A 7,463-nucleotide genomic window follows, 5' to 3' on the forward strand; every position below is an offset into this window, starting at 1 on the left:
CTAGTTCTCCCGGATCAGTCAGGCTTTATGCCCAATAAGTCAACGGCACTCAATCTGAGAAAGATGATTGTGATGCCGCAACTTCTTTATGTGTTACACAACTCCCCTATCTGGATATCGCAGAATAGATTTCGTAGGATCAGATCCTTGTTTGGTGAGTTGATCTTGGGAGGAAAAAGCCCCAGATTTAAACAGGAAATTCTACAAAGGCTAAAGATGGAGGGTGGGTTGGTGCTCCCTAATCCTTGGTTATACTTTTTGGCATCACAATGTCAGCATTTTAGGGGATAGGGCGAGAAGTCTGGTGGGGCGCGGGCACCCTGTAGCCTGAAGACACTGATGGGTTTAAGGGTATTGAGTGAGGGTCTGGAGCAGCGGTTCTCAACCTGGGGGTCGCGACCCCGAGGGGGGGTCGAACGACCAAAACACAGGGGTCGCCACCAGTGGCGTAGGAAGGGGGGAGAAGAAGAAAAAAAAAAAAAAGACGCCCCTTTAAATCTTCGGGCGGCGCCGTCCGCCGCCACGACCAGGGCCAGCTCCCCCCGCCCCCGCTCTAATACTCACCTCTATTGGTTCCTGCGGCACTGGCAGCTGCAGCGTCCTGACTCTGCGACGTCTCAGGGCAGAGGGCGCGATGACGTGACCACTGTGCGCGCCGCTCTGCCTTTCTGTCCTGAGCGTCGCAGAGCCGGAGAGACGCTGACTGGCTGCACCGGACCTGCGCTAGGAACGGGAGAGGTGAGGATTTTACTTTTTTTTTTTTTTCTTTATGTCTGACTGTCTGGGGGCAATGCTGGACACACTGGGGCAATACTGGAGACCATGGGGCAGATTGCTGGACACACTGGGGCAATACAGGAGACCATGTGGCAGAATGCTGGACACTGGGGCAATACAGGAGACCATGGGGCAGAATGCTGGACACACTGGGGCAATACTGGAGACCATGGGGCAGATTGCTGGACACACTGGGGCAATACAGGAGACTATGGGGCAGATTGCTGGAAACACTGGGGCAATACTGGAGACCATGGGGCAGAATGCTGGACACACTGGGGCAATACAGGAGACCATGGGGCAGATTGCTGGACACACTGGGGCAATACAGGAGACTACTATGGGGCAGATTGCTGGACACACTGGGGCAATACTGGAGACCATGGGGCAGAATGCTGGACACACTGGGGCAATACAGGAGACCATGGGGCAGAATGCTGGACACACTGGGGCAATACTGGAGACCATGGGGCAGATTGCTGGACACACTGGGGCAATACAGGAGACTATGGGGCAGATTGCTGGACACACTGGGGCAATACTGGAGACCATGGGGCAGATTGCTGGACACACTGGGGCAATACAGGAGACCATGGGGCAGATTGCTGGACACACTGGGGCAATACAGGAGACTATGGGGCAGATTGCTGGACACACTGGGGCAATACTGGAGACCCTTTGGCAGATTTCTGGACACATTGAGGCAATGCTGGAGACCCTGGGGCAGACTTCTGGACACACTGGGGCAATGCTGGACACTGGGGCAGATTGCTGGACACACTGGGGGTAATATGCTGGACACACTGGGGCAATGCTGGACACTGGGGGTAATATGCTGGACACACTGGGGCAGATTGCTGGACAACATGGGGGTAATATGCTGGACACACTGGGGGCAGGACTTGAGGCATGGGCAGAATGTAGATACGGGGCATGATTGGAGACACGGGGCAGGATTGGATCATGGGGCAGGATGGATACGATGGAGGCTGGTGGGGCAGGATGGGGAGATCATATGGAGTAGAATGGATACTCATGAGGGCAGGATGCGAGAACATATGGCTGGAGCCAGGAATGAGATAAACGGGGCCAGGGTGGGGAATAGTGTTACCATAGGCATAATAGGGGATAATTAAGGGATATTATTACTGCAGTGATGTATTTATTTTATTTTTTGAGTATACTGTTTTAAATGGGGGGGCGGTCCTGTTACTGTGCAGAGTGACACTATATCGCCTTTTTATCTTGATGTGGTGTAATGTAGAAGTTGTGAAAAATTAAGTAATGTGTTCTGCAAGCGGAGCTCTAGATAACTGTGTTATTTCCTGCAGAAACGAGTCCTGGCTGGAAGGAATGATGGCGGTCTGTGCTGGATGAAAGATGAAGGACTTCACCTAGAGACGTCACTGGTGAGTCAGTCTGACCTATACACTGACACTATACACTGTATACTATATAGAGGTCCTGTGTATAATGTCACCAGTGATCTCTGTATTACCTCTATACATAATGCATATCAGATATTTACATTCCGAATCATAACTAATAAAATTACAGTTTTAAAGTAGCCACCAAAATTATTTTTTGGGTTGGGGGTCACCGCAACATGAGGAACTGTATTGCGGGGTCACGGCATTAGAAAGGTTGAGAACCACTGGTCTGGAGGGTGGACATTTCCGGGAGAAAGGTTCTAAATTCTGCACTATTAGGCTTATTCGTAAGGTCTGGGACAAAGTAAAGGGAATTAGGGGAGTGAGGGCACTTACTAGGTTCTCACCCATCTGGAATAACTGTTTTCTACAGGAGTTCAGACAGATGCCGGGATTCCATGTCTGGAAGGAGGCAGGCATTTCTCGTATGGGACAAATTTTACATCGGGGCAGAATTTCGAGGTACTGTAGGAAGAATTTCTACTGCCAAACTCTGAGGTATATCAGTATAACCGCATCTCTCATGCGTTTCAGGCACAGTGTAGGAGAGGGCCTGTGGAGATTCAGGTAGACCTCATGCTGGATTTTATCCTTATGGGGGGAGGCACGAAGGGGGCGATCTCGGGAATATATGAATTTCTTCTATTCTCTTTCTTAGAGTGGCACCCTATTAGAACCAGAGCGAAATGGGAAAATGATCTGGGCGTGATCGACAATGATCGTTGGGACTCAATATTGGAATACGTACCCAAAATCTCGATGAGTGAGCCTGGGAGGTTGTCACAACTATTTGTTATCCATAGGGCTTACAGAACTCCGGACATGTTATTTAAGGCTGGTCTGAGACCTAATTCAGAATGCCCTAGGTGCTCGCAGTCCGAGGCGGGTATCCTCCATATGATGTGGTAATGCCCCAGGCTGTCCTCCTTTTGGATTGTGGTGCTGAGCAAAGTGGGACTGACATATAATTGTTCTATACCGCGAAATCCCTTGGTATGTGTTCTAGGTTACGTAGAAGAGATTGTAACTGACAATTTGTATAAAATGGTTATTGCTAGATTGCTATTTATTGCGCGAAAATTGATCGCCAAGTTCTGGATTAGGGAAGAGCCACCAACAAGAAGAGACTTCATGACGCAAGTGGATTATATTATTGCTTTGGAGAGGAGTATCTACTTTAAGAAAAACAAGATGGACCTCTTCCACAGGTTGTGGAATCCTTGGCTTGAGTCAACTTGATTTAAGTGACCTTGTTCCTGTTCTTGGGCCTTTTGCCCTCTCGGGAGCGTTATCGATATGCCATCTTCCTTTTCTTTTTTATCTATGTATGATGTAGCAAACTGGGGCGGCTCTCGTCAGGTCTCTAAAGTGTGGGGGGGAGGGGGAGTGGGAGGTGGTTTGGGGCTAAAATGTTTCTCAAAAAGTAAAAATACGTATGTTTACTGTTTACACTAATGCAATTTCCATGTATTATCCTTATTGATCAATTAAAATATCTGATTAAAAAAAAGGGGGTGATGAAGGGGGGGTTTGATTTACTTTTATAGCGGGTTTTTTTAGCGGATTTTTATGATTGGCAGCTGTCAAACACTAAAAGATGCATTTTATTGCAAAAAAATAGTTTTTGCGTCTCCACATTTTGAGAGCTATCATTTTTCCATATTTTGGTCCACAGAGTCATGTGAGGTCTTGTTTTTTGTGGGACGAGTTGACGTTTTTATTGGTACCATTTTCAGGCACGTGAGAGTTTTTGATCGCTTTTTATTCTTTTATTCCCATTTTTGTGAGGCAGAATGACCAAAAACCAGCTATTCATGTATTTCTTTTTTTTTGGGGGGGGGAGGGGGCGTTTATACCGTTCCACGTTTGGTAAAATGGATAAAGCAGTTTTATTCTTCGGGTCAGTATGATTACAGCGATACCTCATTTCTATCATTTTTTTATGGTTTGGTGCTTTTATACGATAAAAACTTTTATAGAAAAAATGATTATTTTTGCATCGCTTTATTCTGAGGACTATAACTTTTTTATATTTTTTCGCTGATGATGCTGTATGGTGACTCGTTTTTTGCGGGACAAGATGACGTTTTCTGCGGTACCATGGTTATTTATATCCGTATTTTTGATCGCGTGTTATTCCACTTTTTGTTCGGCAGTACGATAATAAAGTGTTTGTTTTTTTTCCTCGCTTTTTTTTTTATAATGCTCACTGAAGGGGTTAACTAGTGGGACAGTTTTATAGGTCGGGTCGTTACGGACGCGGCAATACTAAATATGTGTACTTTTATTTTTTTTTTAGATAAAGAAATGTATTTATGGGAACAATATATATATATTTTTTTCTTTAGGAATTTTTTTTTTTTTTTTACATATGTGAATATTTTTTTTTGCTTTACAACATTGCCCCTGGGGGGGCACTTTTTAGTGCACTGTGTCAGATCAGCGATCTGACATGCACTGCTGGAGGCTTGCAGGCGCCTGCTCTGAGCCACCTCCCTGCAGGACTCGGAAGCAGCCCCGTGGCCATATTGGATCCGGGGCCTGCAGGGAGGAGGAGGTAGGACACCCTCGGAGCAACGTGATGACGTCGCATTGCTCCAAGGGTCTCAGGGAAGCACACAGGGAGGCCCCTCCCTGCGCAAAGCTTCCCTGTATGGCCGGAACGCTGCGATCATCTTTGATTGCAGTGTGCCAGGGGTTAATGTGTCAGGAGCGGTCCGTGACCACTTCTGGTACATAGTGCCGGATGTCAGCTGCGATAGTCAGCTGACAACCGGCCGCGATCAGCCACGCTCTGCCCGTGAGCGCGGCCGATCGCATATGACGTACTATCCCGTCACTGGGAATTAAGGCCCAGGTCACCTTGACGGGATAGTACGTTATATGGGATTAAGGGGTTGTCCACTACTGTGAGAACCCCTTCTTGATCAAAATATTTGTTAACATAATACAGTTCAAAGCACCGCTATATTTGTTTGTTAGTGGTTTAGGGGTGTTTAATATGTTCCCTAAAAGGGTCTATTGGGTATCAACCCTGGCAAATATAATAACACCTCGAAACAAGCACACTCTGTGACAGATATGAAAATAATGCAACAAAAATGTTGCCACTTTTTAAACCTCCAGTTATTGGTGCAGTATGTGTCCCGCCTCAGTGTATTAGTGGCTTAATGAAAACTCCTGTCTCGCAGCAAGAGATACCAATATGCATAATATTAAATTGAGATTTGGAACCCTCTCACCCCATATACAGCTTGCAGGAGTCACATGGCCTGGTTCAACATGTTCCCTTCATATGGGCCTGATCTCAGTACATCATATCCAGGGCATGGTATGTGGTGCACTGCTCTCGACGCTTTTCTTCTGGCAGCAGATTCATCAGGAGACACTTATACTATATGAAAAAATAGGAAAAATATCCAGGGTGTTGAATACAAAATTAGAAGTCTTTATTGAAGATATTAAAAAGTTGCACCAGTCGTGTTTCCAAATTCAATCATTCATGAATTCAATGAATAAGGATTGAATTCCGAAACGCGTTTGGCAGATTTGCACATTTTTTCTTACCCATGCACAGTGGTGTAACTTTTTAATATCTTCAATAAAGACTTCTAATTTTATGTTAAACACGCTGGATTTTTTCCTATTTTTCCAGGTGGCTTTCTAACTACAGCACTACAGGTTTCCTTAGGTGGAATCTACTGTATTGTGAAGGTGAGCTGATGTTTTTCTTTGCAGACTTATGCTATGTTATGGGCTACCATCCCATCTTATTGGCACCCTGTCACTGCTAATAGCGGTAGCCATGCGGTGCCTGTGGGTAGGCTTTAAACTGCTGCGTTATCTCGTCGCTGCGTCACTTGCGGTAGTGACTGCTACACTTCCGGTGCATGGAGCGCATCAGCCGGCGGTGACATGCATATGTCACTCACAGGCAGTGTAATCATCCGCACAGGGTTCCCAGATCTGAATAAGCATGATGGGTGACGCAGGAGGGATATGACAAACGCTCCCTACAGCATCTCCAATGTGGACACCTGAGACCGCGTGCGCATTTTCAGCTCCTTTGTTCAGGACATTTGACTGTAAAACCTGAGGGCTTAACAATTCTTGTGTCCTGGAGGGTCAATGATTATCCCCTCCTGGTACATCAACACCCCAGAGAGTGGGAATAGACCAGATTAGAACCATGGAGGATTCCAATAGCCAAAGGACAGCACTAATATATAAATGTGTCCTCAACCTTGTTCACACGTATACATGAAGTGAAAGAGGTACGATTATGTGATGCAAGCACCACACAGGGAGTCGGTATGTCATAGGTTAATGGGAGGTGGGCAAACCAAGAGAGACAAAAAGAGGCCCCTAAATGGAGAAACAGAATAAGGACTTGGGTGACAGGTAAGCAGAGAGAGGCCCTCAGAAGCGATGCCAGGGGATGGATAGTATGTTCTCAACCCTATTAACATCTGATCTATTATGATGCTACCTAACAGTGGAGGTTGGCACCCTAGTGTCCCTGCGCAATGGCACCCCTACTCGGCAACGGCTGTACCCTATCTGCCTTTCCCTATCTCTCTCTTGAGTTTATAGGTAGCTCTGGTATGAGAGTTGCTCATTCAGACAGTTAGGGGCAGTGGTATTCAACTGGTATATCCATCATGTTTCCTTCTGTAGGATCTTATGGTCCAAGTCGCCTCCCCTGTGTGGCACTGTGATCTGGTGGTTAGCACTGCAGCCTTGCAGCGCTGGGGTCCTGGGTTCAAATCCCACCAAAGACAACATCTGCAAGGAGTTTATATGTTCTCCCCTTGTTTGTGTGGGTTTCCTCCGGGTACTCCAGTTTCCTCCGACATTCTAAAGACATACTGATAGGGAATTTAGATTGTGAGCCCCATCGGGCACAGCAATGATGTGTGCAACCTGTAAAGTGCTGCAGAATATGTTAGCGCTATATAAAAATAAAGATTATTATTATTAAGATTATTATCTGGTCTATCCCCACAAATTTGATGATCGCTCAGTTTTTCTTTGGTGTTCACTATTCACATGTCTGGCCAGTGGGGTCTCTCTACGATTTCTGATCTCAAAGATGCTCCCCCACGCTTCTCCTAAATTCTCTTTTAGTCTTGTTCAGATATTCTATCCTGCCCTGACATGTGGCTTTGTAAATGATTCCTTTAGACCTATAGTTAGTGAAGCAAATAATATCGAAGGTTTCCCGTCACGCTGCTATTAAATGCTTTGGTCTCAGGA

Source organism: Ranitomeya imitator, chromosome 4, assembly GCF_032444005.1.
Source record: "Ranitomeya imitator isolate aRanImi1 chromosome 4, aRanImi1.pri, whole genome shotgun sequence".
NCBI classification, from domain to species: Eukaryota; Metazoa; Chordata; class Amphibia; order Anura; family Dendrobatidae; genus Ranitomeya; species Ranitomeya imitator.